At 47.7% G+C, this 18,232-nt stretch overlaps 2 long non-coding RNA genes across 2 annotated transcripts; both read right to left on the reverse strand.

The window, feature by feature from the left end:
• Positions 1 to 7,932: 7,932 nt before the first annotated feature.
• On the reverse strand, positions 7,933 to 10,249 carry LOC308196358. Its single transcript, XR_013952169.1, has 3 exons — positions 9,840 to 10,249; positions 8,664 to 8,783; positions 7,933 to 8,312 (listed from the first exon to the last, which is right to left on the reverse strand). It is a non-coding gene; the product is annotated as an uncharacterized lncRNA (long non-coding RNA).
• A 4,225-nt stretch (positions 10,250 to 14,474) lies between these two features.
• LOC308195922 lies at positions 14,475 to 16,977 on the reverse strand. Its single transcript, XR_013951940.1, has 2 exons — positions 16,379 to 16,977; positions 14,475 to 15,437 (listed from the first exon to the last, which is right to left on the reverse strand). It is a non-coding gene; the product is annotated as an uncharacterized lncRNA (long non-coding RNA).
• Between the last annotated feature and the right edge of the window lie 1,255 nt (positions 16,978 to 18,232).

Raw genomic sequence — 18,232 nt, forward strand, 5'->3', positions numbered from 1 at the left:
TGAGGGTGTATTAAGGTGGCAGCAATCTTGTCCTCATGACGGTGTATCATTCGTTACATCTGTATTCTGCTGCCTGCTTTCAGATGGGCTCAGAAGGCCCACAGATGGAAACAAACCACAGCAGCAACCCAGAAGCAGTGGCTAATCTCAAAGCGACTTTTCTCCTACCCCCCACCCCCAGACACAAGCTGTTCTCCTGACAAAGTCCGGGTGCGGGGACGAATTCAGCACTGGGTGCCCGCAGCCACGCTGGATGTGCTCCTTTGTGCCTTCCCACTGCTTTTCCAGCTCCCTCCGCTCGTTGACTTGGCGTCTGGTTCCTGGGTGGCTTGCTGACTCCTTCTGCTCCTGTAACCAGTACCAGAATGATGCAAATGTAGATTTTGGCACCCACAACTCTATTTCACCTCACTGGTACCCAGTGAGGAGCTCAGAATGATCTTTAGACCGCTGATGAGCTTCAATCACAATGATTTGTAACTGATTAATGAGATTTTAGATTTGATGTAACATAATATATGAACGCTTTATGCAGATAAATTAAACATCCTGCAGTCTACCTTGTCATGGGATAGGAACCTGTCCAAGTCCAGTTTATGTCTCGCAGCTGAACGCAGATGTGGACCAGGAAAGCAGGAGCTCATCAGGCTGCTGGCAGTAGCTGTGACACTGCCTAATTGGGTACAAAGCCTGGGGAGGCACAGGCACAGCACAGGACGTACACCGGCCAGGGAAAAATGCTCTGTCAGCATGGCCATTGCTGCAAGCAGAATGGATGTCTTCCATCAGTCTGAACTTCATATTAAGGATCATTTTCTGTGAAAACATTTTAAGGCACTGCTTTCAACAGCCAGATGAAGTTAAAAAGTAAACCGATGAGATCTCTGTCAAGCCAGGAAAGGAGAAGGTCTGTGCAAACTGGGTGATACCTCAGCATCACACTACATTTTTTTCGGCAGTCCTAATTTTTTTTGTTCTTATGCAATAATTCAGTGTAAATTCTAGTACACATTTACCATTTATGACCCCTTCTTTGCCCACTAAAACTGAGAGGCACTGCCTAGCCCCTATGTACAACAGCAGAGGGACATGCTCCACTGGGTAGAGGACCAAGTTGCCCCACATCTGCAAGGCTGTGCAGATGCAGCACTGGGAGAGGATTTGCCGGCAGTGCTGTGCACCACGGTGCTGGGCAATATGAGCTGTGATGGGGGTCCAGCTGCACGGGGTGGCTGTGTCTCCCCCAGGAGCAGGGCAAAGGTGCAGGTGCGCGGGGGCCAGCCGAGGCATGGGGACGCCACCCCGGCCTCCCACCCCCTGCCAGCTGCAGGGGCTCCCTTGCACCAGAAGAACCCTCCCAGTGCTCAGGCTGCCAGCGAGAGCAAAGACAGGAAGCCAGGAACACACGGTAATGAGGAGGGGAAGAAAAATGGAAGTAAATTGCAGATCTCCGTGCACCTTCTTCATGAGAACAGACCGCTGTCCCTGTAATCCAGCATCCCATCAGGTGGGGCATTGCCTGGAGGAAAGAAACCACCCACAGCATGCCAGAGGCAGCCAGCTGTGGCGTGGTGTTGATGGGGATCCGGTGCTTGCTGTCGTTCAGCCATTCCAGCACTAAGTGGCGGCTACCAGTAATTTCACTTTCCATAAATTGTGAGTAATTTAGTAACGGACGATACAGAACTTCCTCTTCTTCCCATGAGCTACTGCTCCCAGGTACTTGCACTCTGATCCCAATCAGCTGTGTCTTTTGAATCAATAACACAGGTCACGGCATGTAAGCACAGGAAACTTCCCTCACCACGCCAACACAGAGCTAGTCATCACCGTTATTACTGACACATCGCAGCCCAGCAAGACGGTGGAGTGTTGGTCCCATGGAGGCTCGCTTCCTGCCAGATTGTCTGTTTTTCCCATTACCTGCCCCGTCATTTTTGTAGTGTTTCTTAGAGTTACACTCAGTGCTTGATTTATCCTCTGTTCGTTTAATAACAAATGATTATGTGCCTTCTAACTGTGATTTATAACGATGAATCACCTTCTCCCTGAAAATGCTTGCCTGGCATGTGCAGCCCTCCACATTTATAAATCTGAAATGTTCTGCGCTTGGCAGGGCAGCTCCGAATTGTCTCGCCATTGCTGTGAGCATCAGAAAAGTCAGCAAGAGAATGCGTGAATGGTGCAGACTTTGCTCATCAGGGAGTCTGTCAGAGGACTTGACGTAACCAGTGTGAATCAGCACCAGTCAGTCAATAATAATCAGTTATTAATTTACTAATTGATCCATACTCTTACTGGAAGACACAGGTTGCGCTTCAGAGACCTCTGAGTGCTGCTTCTCTCTTGGTACCAGCTCGTGGGCAGCCCTTCGCCCTCCCGTGGGCCAGGCAATGCGGAGATCCTTGGTGCAAACCCAGCCCCAGGAGCTCTGTTCCTGGCTCACTCGGAGCAGGGGCCCCAGGAAAGCTCACGCGGACGTTTGCTTGCTAGGGGCACTTGCAGGGGTCTCAGGGGAACCTCGGTGCACCCAAACCTGCAAAGCTCTCTGAGAGTGTTTCCCGCAGCCTGACCAGAACCACAAGGGGGGTGTTGCTAGCTTCTCCTGCAGTTTTAAATGGTCTCCTTGAAGTGCAGAGGGACAGATCCAGGTGTCTGTGCACGCACCCCGCTCCGTTTTGGAGATCCCAGGGCATGGGGCTGGCAGATCGCAGACCTGGTGCGGCGGGGGCCGGCGGCCCTGCAGGTGCCACAGGGTTTCACCATGCTGCTGACACCTATGGTTGGGCACCTCGGTCCCATCTCCTGGGGGCTTTTTAACAGTAAAAAAATTACTTTTAGCAGATTGTTTGTCCCTCTGTAGGATCTTACCATAGAAATGTTTTTAATGAGCTAACTAGCTAAATGAAAACGCTTTATTTTTAGCCTTTATGATTGTTTCATATAATAAATATTGGAATAACTGCATCACTTTTCTATTTTATTTTCCTTCAGACATTGATAATTGTAATTTCCATTTTAAAGAGCATATTTAAGGATATTTGTTGCATCTCCTTTTGAACCGTACTGTTAAGACCAGTCAACCACTTACAGTTCACAGCCAACATTTTTAGAGTGCATGTAAATAAAATAAAAGCCAACACAACTGAAGGAGCCAAGATTAGAATCACGCATTTAAAAGCTGATTATTTGCCTTCATCAGTAGCGAGGAGTTTCCGTGTAGTTTTAAAGTTTAGCACCCTACACAAAGTACATTAAGGCACTTTTCACAAGGGCCAAAGTTGTGGGGAAATGTTTTTAGCCTGGGTTTGTAAGAAAAAGCACAGGGGCTGGGGAGTGGGCACTGAGAGAAACCTCTTCCCTGTGTCTCACATGTGTTTTTCTGGAAATAAAGGCGAATCCAGAAAAAATGTTGATTTCAACTGTTCTTTTGTTTAAGAAATATTAAAATTTGACAGATTGTTCCAGGAATTGGAACAATTGTTGCTAGAAACCATGTTTTAAAAGGGCAAACGACTCTAGCTTCAAAGCAAGAGCAGGTCGCGTACCTGCACAGGGTGTTTCAGCCGAGTGCCGGCTGGGCCGCGCTGGGCCATGCCAGGACTCCTGCTCCTCGGCACGGGGAGCAGCGTGCTGCTTCTGTTCCCAGGCCAGCCGGGGTGGGACGGCTCCATGCCAGGGGCACGATACCTCCCACTGTAAGCCGTAAAGATGCATCTGAAGCCAGACACCTCCTCAGTTCAGCGGGAACAATCTTATCCATCTTTATTCAGCATCTCCAGCGCCTCCCGCCCCCGCGGCAGGCAGCCGCAGAGATGTGGGGACGGCAGCGGGCGGAGGGCGGTGAGCCGTGCCCCTGGGAGCTGCTGCCTGCAGCCGGCTCTGCTCAGCCCCAGCAGGCCGTAGAGAAAGCACAGCCTTCCTTCACAAACACAAGGGCTGGTACCACAAGCTTCTCCCCCTGACCAGCGGCCGTCACCCCCCGCCTGTGTGCAGCGGTCTTATCGCTGCCGGCGGACCCGTGGGTAGGGGTAGTGATGGTTACAGTCCGCAGGGGCACCGGGCTGTGATGGCCAGCACCGGAGTGGCATCAGCTCTGAGGTCGCAGAAATGAGCTTCCTCATGCTCAGATTTGGGAGCTGCTGGGGGACAAATTACAGCAGAGATGATCATTTCCTCATACAGAAGTGCCACTATGAACATGGAAAGGGTCTGCACCTTGGCAGTGGTGACAGAAGGCAGGGAGGGGACCTGTGACAGCTCTTAATGCTGGATGATTCTGGAGGCAGCATTTCTGGCCGCCTGGTGCCGGCGCTACAGCAGCAGCAGCACACCCAGCTCCAGCCCACGTAATTGTGCTGCCCCAGCTGTGTCATGGCACTGCCCGATCCCCCGCGCTGCCCTCCATCGAGACTTGCATGCGGCTGCGCTGCAGGAGCTTTTTGAGCCCCATCTTTTCTTTTCCTCCATCACTTGGCCTCTCAGCGGTGGTGCCCTGCCTCCAGGCTGGCCCTCAGGTGCACCAGGCAGAGCTGTAAATTCAGCCCTCCCTTCTCTCAAGTAACATGAACATTAATGCATCCCTGAAATGCATAATGCATCAGTTTTATTTCAACTGATAAATAAAGGCATAGTTCTTAGAGATTCAAGTTGTTATTTTTTTCTCCTGGCTTGAAGCTTTAGAAGAGTGTTTGGGAAGTGTATTTAATCCATCCAGTGCAGTCTCAAGAGAATCAAGGCTTCAGCTGTAATTCTATGCTGATGCTCGCCTGAGCCTATAAAGCACCAGCACTTCTGTCGCAGCCCAGGGACAGCAGCCTTGATACTGGAAAAGCATTTGCAGAATGAGCGAGAGAAAAAATGGTTAATGAGTGCCACGCACCCAGGGCAGAAGAAGCCGTGCCATCTGCTGGGATGACCCTTCGCCGCAAACCCAAGGCCCTGCACGCGTTGGCGTGGCGCTTGGCTCTTGGCTGACGGTGGCAGGGGCCCCAGCGAGGTTTGTCCGTCCATCCGTCTGGCCAGGAGGCCCGTCGTGCAGCCCCGAAGCGGGTCTGGGGCAGGCCGTGGCTGGTCAGTGGGGTGCGGATGGCCACCCCTCGGCCCCAGCAGGGCTCCGCGGGGTCCCTCCCCGTGTCCCCGTGTCCAGGCGCAGGGCACACGGCTGCTGCCCGGGGGCGCGGGGCGGCTGCAGCAGCTCGGTGCGGGGACGGCCGCCCTCCTGCCTGGTGCGGGGTGCTGTGAGTCGTGTGCTGGATGCCATCCATCCTGTCATCCTGGGAAAACATGAGCACCTGGGGAGCAGTTAATTACTGGCACTGCTAATTAATTAGCTCTATGTATTGCTTTTCATCTTGGGTGGAACTCAGATGATAAATCGTGCGTTTGAACCTACAAATCCATTACAACTAATAGAATTGTAAAAGCTTTTTCTCTCTAGCTATTATTCTATACCGAATGGCCTGCTCACAAACAGTACATAAACGTAATTAATTTTCATCACAGTGGCAACTTTTACTATTGCAATGGTCACGAGTATCCAGGCTTCTTATTACAGCAGTCTTTTTTATTTACATTTATTTGTAAGCTAATTATAATGTTCGCTATGTTCTTTGGGGAGCAGGGAACCATTCACAATCACACTTTGTTTGAGGACTTTTAACAGCTATTTTTAATCAGAAGTTCTCAGTGAACACGTTTGCAGGCCAGTGGTCCCTGCATCACCCTTATGCCACGTACTGTCACCAGCAAAAAAGGACGAGATCAAATATGCTTCAACTAGGCTCAAAAATAGCAAGGACACCGTTGGATGACAGAGAGGGTAACTCAAAGGGAGAGAAATGCCAACTGGAAAGGAGAATAGAGTGAAGCTGTAGGGAGAAAGCAGGATTATAACACAGAAGAAGAAGAAAAGTGACAAGCCCGGGCTGTGGGTCTTCAGGAGAGGAGAGCGGGGACCCTCTGAGGCCTGGGAGGAACTGGCAGGCTGCGGCTCGGACCCACGCACTGCGGGCATTAAACACTGCTTCACCAGGGCCCCAGCCCACTGAAAAATACCACGCAATCATCAGCACATCTGCCCTGCACCTTATTATTAACAGGTTTTCCTACAGCTTCCTGGACAAGACTGCAGTAGAGTTACACTCCCTCTTCCACATAAATTGGAGCTGCTGTGTTTATTACCCGAATCATGCTGGATCAGTTTCTCATCATATCTCATTAGAAATTCATCTTTAAACAAGGTCTGTTATTTCCCTTGACTCATTTTCAGCGTTCTAGATTTACACAATGCTGTTCCTGCTTTATTTTTGTTTTCAGGCTAAAAAGACTCATCTACTTAAGCATGATTTGCTAATTTTGCAGAATCATAAATATCTACGAAAAATGCTGAATATCCTTGCTGGGTTGATTTTTGAATGCATTAGCATTGGCCAATGTATGTTTGTCTACTGTGGCTCTCAAAGAGGCTAAAATGGCTCTCTTCGGTCATTATTTATGGCTGACATCACGGTCGGTCAGCCACTGCCTTTATGCCAATAAATACACAAATAAGTCAGGTAGAACAGTTCCTGAAAACTTCACAATTCACAGTTCACAATTAATAAAAATAGAAAAAAATAAACTGTTTTGCAATGTTAGAGATCGCACTTTGGAAGGCAATGCAAGGCTGGGAGTACAGATGTACGTTCGTGGCACAGAGGAGAGCTGCTGCCGCGCGGTGACTGCAGCGATTGACATTCAAGGCAGATCCTCGCAGCTCGGAGCGGAGGTCGCGCACCCGACCCTCGCGGCAGCACAGCGCTCGCCCTGCTCACCTTCCCTCTCTTCTCAGGAAATGCCACTTGCGATTGAAATTCAGAGGGAAGATGACATATCACCTGATATTCCTTTGCGTCCTGGAAATGCATTTGTGTCAAAGATCAAGTGTTCCAAGATGAAATTACTTTATATATAGATAGATATGTAATTTCCCCAAGGAATATTTAGATGAGATGCTTTTAACAGAAACATATTTATAGTAAGGAAAACATGCCTGCCTATTTTTAGTATTGTAGCTAAGGGGTAAGAAAGACAAAAAAATATTAAAACACTAAAATAATGAAGAACATGCTGAGTTATTGGTTTGGAAGATAACCACATTCACACAAATTAGAAGGAATATTAGCTTGCTTTATTTCTGGGAAGCCCAAACTGACAAACTCATCCAGAGAATACATTTGGGGAGAATTGCATCATCATTTTACTTGTATAGAGAGAAATGATCAGAAGGTGATGGCTAATAAAGGTTCTGAACTAAACCTGAAGCTAATGTCTCTGAATGAAAGCGATGAGCATTGAAACCAAACACCAGCTCCCAACACATTGCTCGCCGCACCAGTCCCAGCTGGGGGTCGTTGGCTGAGCCTGGCACAGCAAACCCAGGGGTTGCCCACAGCAGTGGAGGGTCCCGTGTCTGTGCTCAGTCCTCCAGGACTGGATTGGGAAAGGATATATAACCCATCGTTCATTTGCGGTCCCATTTAACCTAGCACCGCTAAGTCCACCATTAAACATGTCACGAAGCACTACATCTACATGCTTTTTGAAGATCTCTCGGGATGGTGACTCGGCTGCCTTCCCTGAACCACATGAAGCAACCATAAAGCCACCGAGGCAGGAGAAGGGTGTGCGAGGCAGAGTCCCACCCGCAGGGCGCAGGGGATGCTTGGGGCAGCCAGGTGCATGCATCGCTGCTCGCACAGTGCTCCCACAAGTCGAGCACCTTCTGGGGGGAAAAACGTGCTAAAGAGTGTCCAAAACCCACCCGCCTCCCTCCAACTGCATTGCTACTAGCACTGGACATAACCCCATGTAGAGGGCATTCATTAATGTCATTAATTACCGGGGGCACAGCAGTGTGCACCATGCTGCTGGGTGGGGTGAGCATTCACGAGCCAGGAGCCTGACTTCCAGCAGCAGTTGTAGTGCTGCTGCGGAGTACAGCTGACCGAAAGCAGAGCTGGCCAAATATTTAAAGAGTGAAAACACATTTAGATTAATCACAGCATTTGTGGAATTGTAATGAACGTGTTAGAGCCTTTAGACTGAGAAAAAAAATGAAAAGCAAATAAATAATAATTGAAATGCTTTATTTTTATGGTGATATCTGTTTCAATGTTCATTCTAAATGTTTGTTGTCCTCTTCTTCTTAATACTATTTAAGCTTTTTAAGCTTGACACATTTAAGTGGGGAAGGAATTGTTGCCCAGGCTCACTGCCATCCCAGTCCATCCGACTTCTGAGTTAGCTGTTGAGAAATGTGACTGCTGAGCCTACAGGTGAAGCAGAGGAAGCAAGATTAAACGGTTTTGATTATATATGCTTCAAAATAAGTTAATAACAGCAAAAGATGACTCTGAAGCATGCAGAAATACATAGAATTAATTAAGTTTGATGTAGCATTTTGAAGTAGTTACCATGACTGGAGCCATAAATGGCTATCCTTTTTTGTGTTCGTTTAGGATGAGCTATAAGGATTAATTAGACATTAGAGGTAAAATCCATAACATGAAATAACACGCAAAACCAAAAATAATACACACACACAAAAACCTCATATTTTTTCTCCTTATATCTTCTTTCCAGTTCTTTCCTTTGTAGCATGCTTTTGCTTTCCAACTCACCCGTTCCGCCTGCAATTAGTTTAATTTATGTAGCAATAATCAGTTCTCTCAGATGCCATTCTACAATGCAAATTTCCCCGTCCAATCCAAAAACTGAAATCGAGGTCTTAGAGGAGAGGCCTGTGAAGAACAAGACACGTGGATACCAGAATTAAGCAATGATTTCGTCCATTACAGTCTCAAACCACGAGCCGGGACACGCTGGTCAGTGGGGCTGAGGTGCCAGCACTGAGGATGTTGAGAAACAAGACCCTGCAGCACCCCAGGGCTGGATGCAGTGGCCCTGCCCCTGGGGTAGGGCTGTGTGGGGGCCGGCTGGTGCCAGGCCGCCTGCCCGGGCCCCAGGGTTTGCGGGGAGCTCCGTGCGCCTCCTGGCCTGCCCAGGCCATCAGCACACCCACTGAGAACGAAAGAGACAGTCAAACGCAGAGGGCCCGGTGCGGAATTCAACACGTGTCGACGTAGCGTCACTACGGTTTACTGTAGGCACAGTGAATAAAAGGGCTGGGAAAAAGCAAGGCGGACAAGCTCCCCGGCAGAGAAGGGCTGGGTTCGGTCAGTGCAGGACGCGCACCCTGTGGAAAGGGGCAGCCTGCACCGGCTGCGCTCAGGGATCGGGACCGGGCCTTTTCCGGAGTTTTCCCTGGCATATTGACAGAGGGAAAGGGATGAATTGTTAGGTGTTTAACCTCAGCTGAGTCCTGTGAAACTTCATCTATTTTTGTAAACTGGTTCTGCACAGAATTAATACTAACACATCTGTGATACACGTCGTGTTTTTTTTTTTTTTTTATTAAACAGCTGGTTCCGAAAATCACGAGCTCAGTAGTAAAATCAGTCTCTCTGAAAAGTTTCTTCTTTACTCAAATATTCCTAGACTCAGAAATGAATGCTATCCCTCCAGCTTTTGAAGTGTGATTTCTCCCTTCCTTTCTTTTTCAAAGTTCAGTGAAAGAAATAACTCAAGGGATTTTTGTCATAGTTTTTTTTTTTTTCCTATTTATTTCTTATTTTTTTTTCTAACTTTAAAGAAAGTACAATTGAGCCAATACCAGGAAAAAAATCCGTGAGTAGATGAAAGAAAAAAATAAGAAAGAATCTCATTATTGGGCAGAAATGTAAATACCAACGGGAATACAGTAGAATGGAAAGAAATCGAAAAGAATATGAGCTCACCATTTCTCTTTGTTTCCTTTTCACGTCTGAAAGAAGTTTCCCTCTGCACGCTTTTATCAGAGCCGCAGCCTTGGCTGGAGGCTTCAGCGCAGGGAAAGCCCCCGCCCTGGGGCCGGTGGCGAGCCCAGGAGCTGCACGCTGGGTGCTGCAAGGCACGGGTGATGCCCAACGCGCTGCAGCTGCTGGCTGTTTGCCCTCGCCCCTTATGTCCATGCAATTCCTCTGTTCGCAGCACATCCACAGTCTCTTTGGCCAGCAGCAGGGCCATTTCACTGGTATATAGCATCTTTTAGAAACACCATTTATTTCCCTGACCTTTGCCATGTGATGTAAATGCATCAGAACAGCCGTGTGGGTCCCCACGTGTCCTCGTTTCCAGGGTGCAGCAGTGGGCACCTGGGCAAACTGCCTGTATTGGGGCGGCTGCTGGGACAAAGCCCGCGGGCACTCCTGGGAGCATCCCCCTGGGAGCACAGCCCTGTCTGGGTGAATGTCACCTGGGCAGCCTGCCCCGGCCAGCGACTGAGCTCAGGTTCCTAACGGCAGTCTGTCCCTGCTCTGTGGCATGTTTTATGACTTTGTTGTCATTTTTCCAGAAAGGTATTATTTTAATCAAATTATTTTAAATGAGGCCAACATTGCTAAACCCAGTTTAAACAGAACGTGCATATTGACTCAATGCTATAAATGCTTGTATATTTTGTTGTGGTTATACTATTATTATTTGTTGATTATATTATTATTATCACATTAGCAAATTATTACCATATAATGAATATATTATGCTATTGATGGATATTAATGGCTATTAATGAATATTATATAATGAACATTATATTATGACTATATTATTATATCAATGAATTTATTTTACTGGACTCTAGGGCTCTCTGGCCTACTCACTCCACATGTACCGGCTTGCTATAGTGTTTAGAGTTCTACACATGTAAGGCTGCTGCCTGCTCCTGAGCCTAAATAGCTCCTTACTACAGATCTCCTTATCCAGAAATGCACGACCTGCACCAGCCTGAGTAATCACAGTGTTTTCAAGGAAGTGCACAGCCGATTCTGGACACAACGCCTGTGCTTGCCCTCTCAAATCCAATGTCCCTGGACTGTCCTCTGGCATGAGCTGGCATGCCATGGCTGATGTCCATACCTTTAAAACCTCTCACCCTTCAAAACCAAACAGCTGCATTCATGCTGTCTGCTGGTCTTTTCCTTTGGTTTGATTTGAATCCCAAAACATGCCTGAGGTGTTTGCAGCAGTGCTAGAGCGAGACACCAAGCCCAGACCAGGGAGCTGTATCAGGGAACCGGCCTTTATCCCAGTATTACATAGAGCAGGACTGGGCTTCTACCCTGTTATTTAATTTCCAAGAAGAAAATGGATTTTTGAGAAAACACCCTTATCATTAATTGGTGCATTAATTCAGCAGGCAAGGAGATGAGGATGAGCAGTGCACCACCACCCCATGTATGTCAGTGCCCATGAAAGCCCACATCCCAAACCCTCCAGCTGCAGCCACCTCATTGTCCCAGTGCCATGAAAGAGAACTTGCTCAGCCAAAATTGGCTCAGAGATGCTCTTCTGTCTTCAAGAGGGGAGTGCTTGAACACTGGCTGAGGCAGGGATGTTCAGTGCCCCCACTAGTGCAAAACGCAGGTGCAGCCGAGATGCCTCCCCTTGCTGCAGGAGCCGCCCTTCCACGGGCAGTGTTTTGCAGCTCAGCATGGTTCCAGGGGTGCGGTGCTGCTCTCCAGGTGTGGGCTATTCCAGTGACTTTTTCTAAGTCTGAAACAGTGAACTGTTTTAACAGGAAACAGTTTTTTGACTTAGGAATTTCCCAAGCATTTCCTTTGTTGGGGCAAATGTGGTGCTTATCAATATAAGGCTCATAACATTTGTGCCAAAGTGTCACATCCATAAACACAGCAGCACTGGATACATTATATGCAAGGGTCCGATGTACAATTTATGTCTATTTTGCTTGTATCGAACAAGTGGTGACCATTTAGAGAAAGCATATAAAATATTTGAAATTACTGCTGTCAGGAAATTAATGAGACATTTTCTTACTCCATTTCAGCAGCTATAAGACTTCTGTTCTACATTTCACTGACAAAGGTTGTTACATTTAATAGTCAAAAAGAAGGCAGATCAGGTAATGTATAGATGAAGGTAACTGTATTCATATGATTTAGGATAATAATTTAAGGAAAGGGGAATAAACTGTGAGACATAGAGCCTGTAATTCTGCAGCATAATTTTATTATTGCCTACTGAAATTGGCTTCATCTCAGTTACTTTAGCCCTTAGAAAGTTTGAACAGATGGTATCCCTTGCTCTAACTGTATATCTAATTTAGTTTGCATGACTTTTTGATTAGGTATATTTGAATTAATGGGCTTCTCTAAGTTTGTTACATCATCATGTTAATGGTGTTTAAAAGATGGTCATATGTATCAGCTCTCCATTGGCTAGGAGTCAATAGAAAATGAAGCTTACCACACAAAAAAAAGTGGCGCTGAACAGTGAAATGACTCCACTAGGGCTAAATAGATTCATCCTTTCTAAATTTGTTGCAGCTATTTGCTACCCAGCTTACATATCAAGGGAAGTGAATGGTAGCTAGAAGACTGATTAATCATTGTATCAGGTATGTCATTATTGCGTCAGTATGAAAAGAAATCAACATTCTCTGAATCTTTAGCAAAAACAAAAACAAAAAAAAATCAGATAGTGCTTTTTAGGTATTAAAAAACAATAAGGAGTCAACCTTCCTGTTTTCTTTTGGAAAAGAAAATTCTTAAATAAGAAGTGCTTTATCAGTCATGCACAAGGACTTAGGTTTAGGCTGCAAGCATATTTTCTGACTGATACAGCTTTGAAAGGAGGCAGACATCAAATACGGAGATGCAGCATGGAATACTTTAAGTTGTCTGCATCTTCCCAAGGTCCAAATACTCTGTTTAATTGCTAGAGTTGGTCACACTGCAGAGCGGTTTTCCTGAACATCTGTTCAGCCCAGACAGCTGCTGCATTTCAGCCTGACCATGTCTCTTCCTATGCAGTAGTCACTAACACCAATAAAACTAGGTCTCTCTTCCCAGAAAAGTCTGAGGAATGGATTATTTATATGCAAATGCTTATCCATATCTGCATGCAAACAAGGGTTTTTGTGGCTAATGAGTATTCTCTTATGTTATTTTTGCTGCATCTTAGAAATAGGGTTGAAGAAACACAATCATGTGCTGAAGCATACATCATCAGTAGTGAGCAGTTAGTGTAGCACTGAGCAGCTGTCATGAGCAAATTCCATTCAACTACTTTGCTTTTGTTGTTTTTTCCCCCACGTTTTTAAGGCTGTTTTATCTCTAGATATCTCTATATATGTTACAGAGAATTTCAATCACTCATCTCACAGTGGTTATTCGGCAACCCATTAAACTGATGCAAGATGTCTCTGTTCACAAGGCCCACAGGCTCAAAGCTTTCACAGTCTGAGGGGGCTAGGTTATTTTATTTTGTTTTATTTCATTTGGCAAACAAGGGAAAGATTTTCTCTTTCCATTTTGGCCAGTCTGGCACCACTCCCGGCTGCAGCTTCTCTGCCTGCTGCTCCCTAGAGAAGTACACAGTGCAGCAGCAGCACACCCCAGAAGCACTCGAAGGTTAAATCATTTAAGGGAGCTTTTGCTTTCGGAAGCTTTCTCCCTCCTGAGCAGAGCAGCGAGCGCTGCCCTCGCAGCAGCAGGAGCCGCACCTCGCAGGCCTCCAGGCGCTCCCCAGGCCCCGCAGAGCACACGACGCCAGCAGCCTCAGGGCAGGAGGAGCCTGCCCCGTGTCCCTCCTCCCTGACAACACGCTTCCTGTGCCATGCTCCAAACACTCTCTGTGGCGTCCTCCCATCACCCTCGTCATGTTTTGGCCCCGCTAGTTGTGCCGCTGCCAGCCCCGTCACCTGCGGCCTGGCAGCTCGGCGCAGGGAGCCGGGCACTGAGGGCCCGTCCATGCCCGCGGCCTGGGGCCCGCTCGGGGCAGGGCTGCAGGGGGAGGACAGCTTGGGGCCCATGGGCCGTGTACAACAAGTCATCGACTGCCACCACAGCTGGACACACCGCCCGCCCGTCTCACAGCTTGGCCCTGGAAAGTTCAAAAAAAGCCACGAGTGCTATTCCCTGCCCTCCCTGTCTGTCTGTCCCGCCCCCCCCAGCCCAAAATGGTATTTCAAAAGGTTAAACTCTAAATGAAGAGAAGATCTGAAATGTTTCCAGGTGCTGTGGCTCAGAAATGTCCTCTCCACTCGTTTTAAATCAAAGCAGAACTGCAGAGCTCTCCAGTGCAGCTCCCCTCTGCCTGATTGTACCTGCAACATGCTACAGGCTTTCTGAGACAGCACTTCCACATATGCTGTAGAAATTTAGGATTTGTGCCTCATTGCTATCAAAGCTTTACGGATATTGCCTAACAAATTAGAGTAACAAGACATGATAAAAATAAGCTATAACAGTAAGCAATTAATGTTTCCATAAGACTTGCCTTTCAATGTGTATTATCTGAAGGTTTAATTTAACAACAGCATCTCCTATAAATAAAACTAAAATTGGGACATAGTAGGCAGTGGCTCTGTATTATGTTTCTTCTTTATTTTGAGTTTAATTATTATTATTTTTTTAATCTGTGCTGTATTTTGTTTTTGTTTTAAATGGCAGTATGTCCTAAGGACAGAGTCACTGTAGGAAGTGAAGTAGGTAGTAAATCTACATCCAAGTACTGTGTCACTGTTTTATCAGTCCTCACAGCTGAGAAAGACAGTGCTGGAGTGGGCAGAGGAGGAGTTAATGCCCACGGTCAGGGGCTCAGCGGGTGTAGAGGCTTCAGGACCATAAGCAGCTTTCATTGGACACTTCAGAATCCCTCTCAGCTAAACATATCTACATACTTGTCTAACAATACCACATAAAGCAGGACAGAAAGGACTGTCCCCGTGCACATCACATTTGACACTTGCCACAGGCGTGATAGGTTTCATGCAACATTTTCTCTCCCAAATACAACATCTCCCAATTGGTAGGATGTTTCTTAGCCAGACAAATCTCTCCATGAAGTTCCAAGTTTATCTTCACATTATGCAAGAGATTTTCATCAGCTGAATGAAAGCACTATAGAATTCAAAAGTTTGCTCTTGTCATTTGTCCTGACTCATCTGTGTGGAGCAGTTTGGCGATGTCACAGTTGGCCAAGCGGCAGTTGAAGGAGCATCCTTCCAGGTGGGGTTGACGGGAGGTTACCCCAGTCTGCTACAGATGGATGATTTTCTGTGTCTCCTGCAGACCTTCACAGTGGTTTTACCCATAAAGTTCTGTGGGATGATCCTGCAGCCCACAGCCAGCAATAACTTGGGGCAGTAACCTTGCCTGCTGTGAGCCCATTCTGGAATTTCCACTCATGGTGCTGCTCAGCACGAGCCCTGGCTGCTCCGGCTGTGCTGCCCTGTGTGCTCTGCAGGGCTGCAGCTACACCGACAGGGAATTTCTCTACTGCTTCAACGCTCCCTTGAATCTTCCATGCTGATATGTCTGTTTGTAGGTCTCCTGCACATAAGTAAAATAAAGTAAAATAAAATAATAAAATAAAATAGCAATTAAAAGCAAACAAACAAACCCAATAACATATCCAAACTACCCTGAGGCTTTCCTACATGGCCCAAAAGTGATGGAATAAAGTTAGCAGCGTATTTCTGCTCTCTTTTCTCAGTATTGAGCAGATTTGACAGCACTGAGTATCTACAGCTCACCATCCACAAGACGAGTTGTGAGGCAGGCTGTGGTGCTGCTGTGCAGTGATTTTATCGGCTTGACCTTGCACCCTGTTGAGAAGATGTCCAAATGATAAAGCAGTCCCATCAATAATTCAGGGTGGATGCTGTGTGCACTGCCTGCATGAAAGAAGCTGCAGCAATGGATGGGCACTAGCAGGAGGGAGCACATCTGCAGGCAGGATGGGCTGCTCCCCCCAGCCAGAGCACGCTGCTCGCAGGGCACCGGGAGCAGCCCCCAGCATCACCGGTGCAGTGATGCCAGCAGTCGTGCCTTCAGAAATACTGTTTATAGGACAGAAAAAGAACAAATCTGCTATTGCCTTTGCATCTGCCATTGATCGGCAGGCTAGCTGGGACAAGCAACTGCAGGGCTATACTGACCAATTTATCTTGCCTTAAAGCATTTTTGCATTTTGATGCTAATGAGTTATGAAACCTGTAATTAGTCTATATCATTCATCATTAAGCTTGTCACTTAGCCTTTAAATGGAAAGGTTCTATTTGTTGTATATGCTATTTAGGTAATGAGTATTTATTTTTATTTGATTATAATTATTTTATCTAGAAGGCGCCCCTCTGTTAAGACACTTGGAAGGCTGCATACGCAATTAAGAAGAGCACGAACCTGTAAAAGCAAATCCTAATAGCATAACATATAAGAAGCAGGTAACAACAGAAGTGGGAGATTTGCTTCAGAAAAAAAAAAAATCTTACAATGCCAAAATATCAAGGTAGTTACGCAGCTGCTGCATGGGGCAGTGGGCTGGGATGGATCCTGCATGCTGCAGAAACCCGGTTGCAGGTCCCAGCCACAAGCAGCGCCTGGGACCCAAGAACCTGTCTCGTTTGCCCCCCCCACCCCCTGCCCCATACAGCTGGAGCCTGTCTGCTTTGCTTCCCTTTTCCTCCACTGCACTGCTGCACCCAAGAAGATGTCTTCAAAAGAGCTAACTGGCTAACTGCAGTCTGCTACTTCGTCGGGCTGGGAGGAGGTACAGCCGGGACAGGATTTTACCCCGCCCTTGCTTAAGCCGACAGTTCCCTCTCTGTAGCAGAAGCCGTGAGACTGCTGCTCCCTGCGGTGCTGTGGTTTCTCTTGGCAGGCTTTGCACCACGCAGGCAGTGGAGCCCAGGGGCTCTTCTGGGTGCTGGCCGGAGCCTGGGACACTTTGTGTGACACCTGAGCATCACAAGAGTTTGCCAGCAAGTCTTGCAGCAGCCGTTGTGTCGGCTTTATACTGCCGCTGTCTCCTGATTTTACAGCGTGATTTCTGCATCCTTTTGCTAGCAGCTGGTCAGTGGAGCCATTTCTCCTGCCAACCCCTCCAAAATGTTAGTGGAAAATAAAACACAAACACACACACACACACACACACACACACACACACACACACAAAAAAAGACCCCAAGTCTTGAGATGGGGTGGAAGCAACGTGACTCATAATACAGGGAACTCTGTCATGCAGGAGCAGCTGCGCTGTCTTCTGCCTTCATGTCCTGTAGGAAGGAGCTGTTATCTCAGCTTATACGACCTTCGCTGTGTGACAGGGTATTTGATTTCAGCACTTGCCCTGTATCACACTTGACAGGTTGTGTTTAGATCAAGCATATCATCTTAAAAACAATCTGTCCTGATTTAGTGATGCCAATGGGCAGATTCTCCACCACTTCCAAAGCAGTTTGTTCTGTGTTTGATCAACCACGCTGTTAAAAATGTGTTTCTAATTTTGAATATGAATTTTGAATTTGTTCTTGTGCAGTCTCCTGCTGGAAAGAAGTCCCCTAAATCTCTGTAAAGGTTTCTCTCTGAAAGCACTGGGGCATTGCATTCAAGTGATAGTCAAAGCAGGTGTAAAGCACAGTTTTTGAGAGAGAGTAACAGTGGACTGTTCTTGATCTTCTGATGGCTGTAATCAAAATTTAGTGCTCTTTTTGAGAGACATACTTTTACAGTGACTCAGTCTGTTGTCCCCCCTGTATAACAGGCACATACTGCTTGTTTGAACAGAGAGGTAACTAAATTTTTTTAAGTTATTTTTAATGGCAGCAGGTCACACAGCAGGAGGAGATGTGAATGCACTCCTGTAATTGCCATTTTCCAGGAGTCCCCTCACACTGCTGCTCATGGGTGGGCTGCGTGCCCACAGCCCAGTACTGCAGCCCCACCTCCCGCAGCAGGGGTGCAGGGTCCTGGGGAGGGAGCCCCCAGAGCCCCACAGAGCCCCGCAGAGCCCCACAGAGCCCTGCAGAGCCCCCCAGAGCCCCGCAGAGCCCCCCAGAGCCCCGCAGAGCCCCACAGAGCCCCCCAGAGCCCTGCAGAGCCCCACAGAGCCCTGCAGAGCCCCCCAGAGCCCCGCAGAGCCCCGCAGAGCCCCGCAGAGCCCCACAGAGCCCTTCAGAGCCCCCCAGAGCCCCCCAGAGCCCCGCAGAGCCCCCCAGAGCCCCCCAGAGCCCTTCAGAGCCCCACAGAGCCCCCCAGAGCCCTGCAGAGCAGAGCTGATGGGGCCAAGGCAGAGGCAGTGGGGCCGGACGCGTGGCGGTTCCTGCAGGGCGCAGCAGGACCGCTGT

Source organism: Anser brachyrhynchus (genome assembly GCF_964034855.1).
Source record: "Anser brachyrhynchus genome assembly, chromosome: 5".
Taxonomy (NCBI): domain Eukaryota; kingdom Metazoa; phylum Chordata; class Aves; order Anseriformes; family Anatidae; genus Anser; species Anser brachyrhynchus.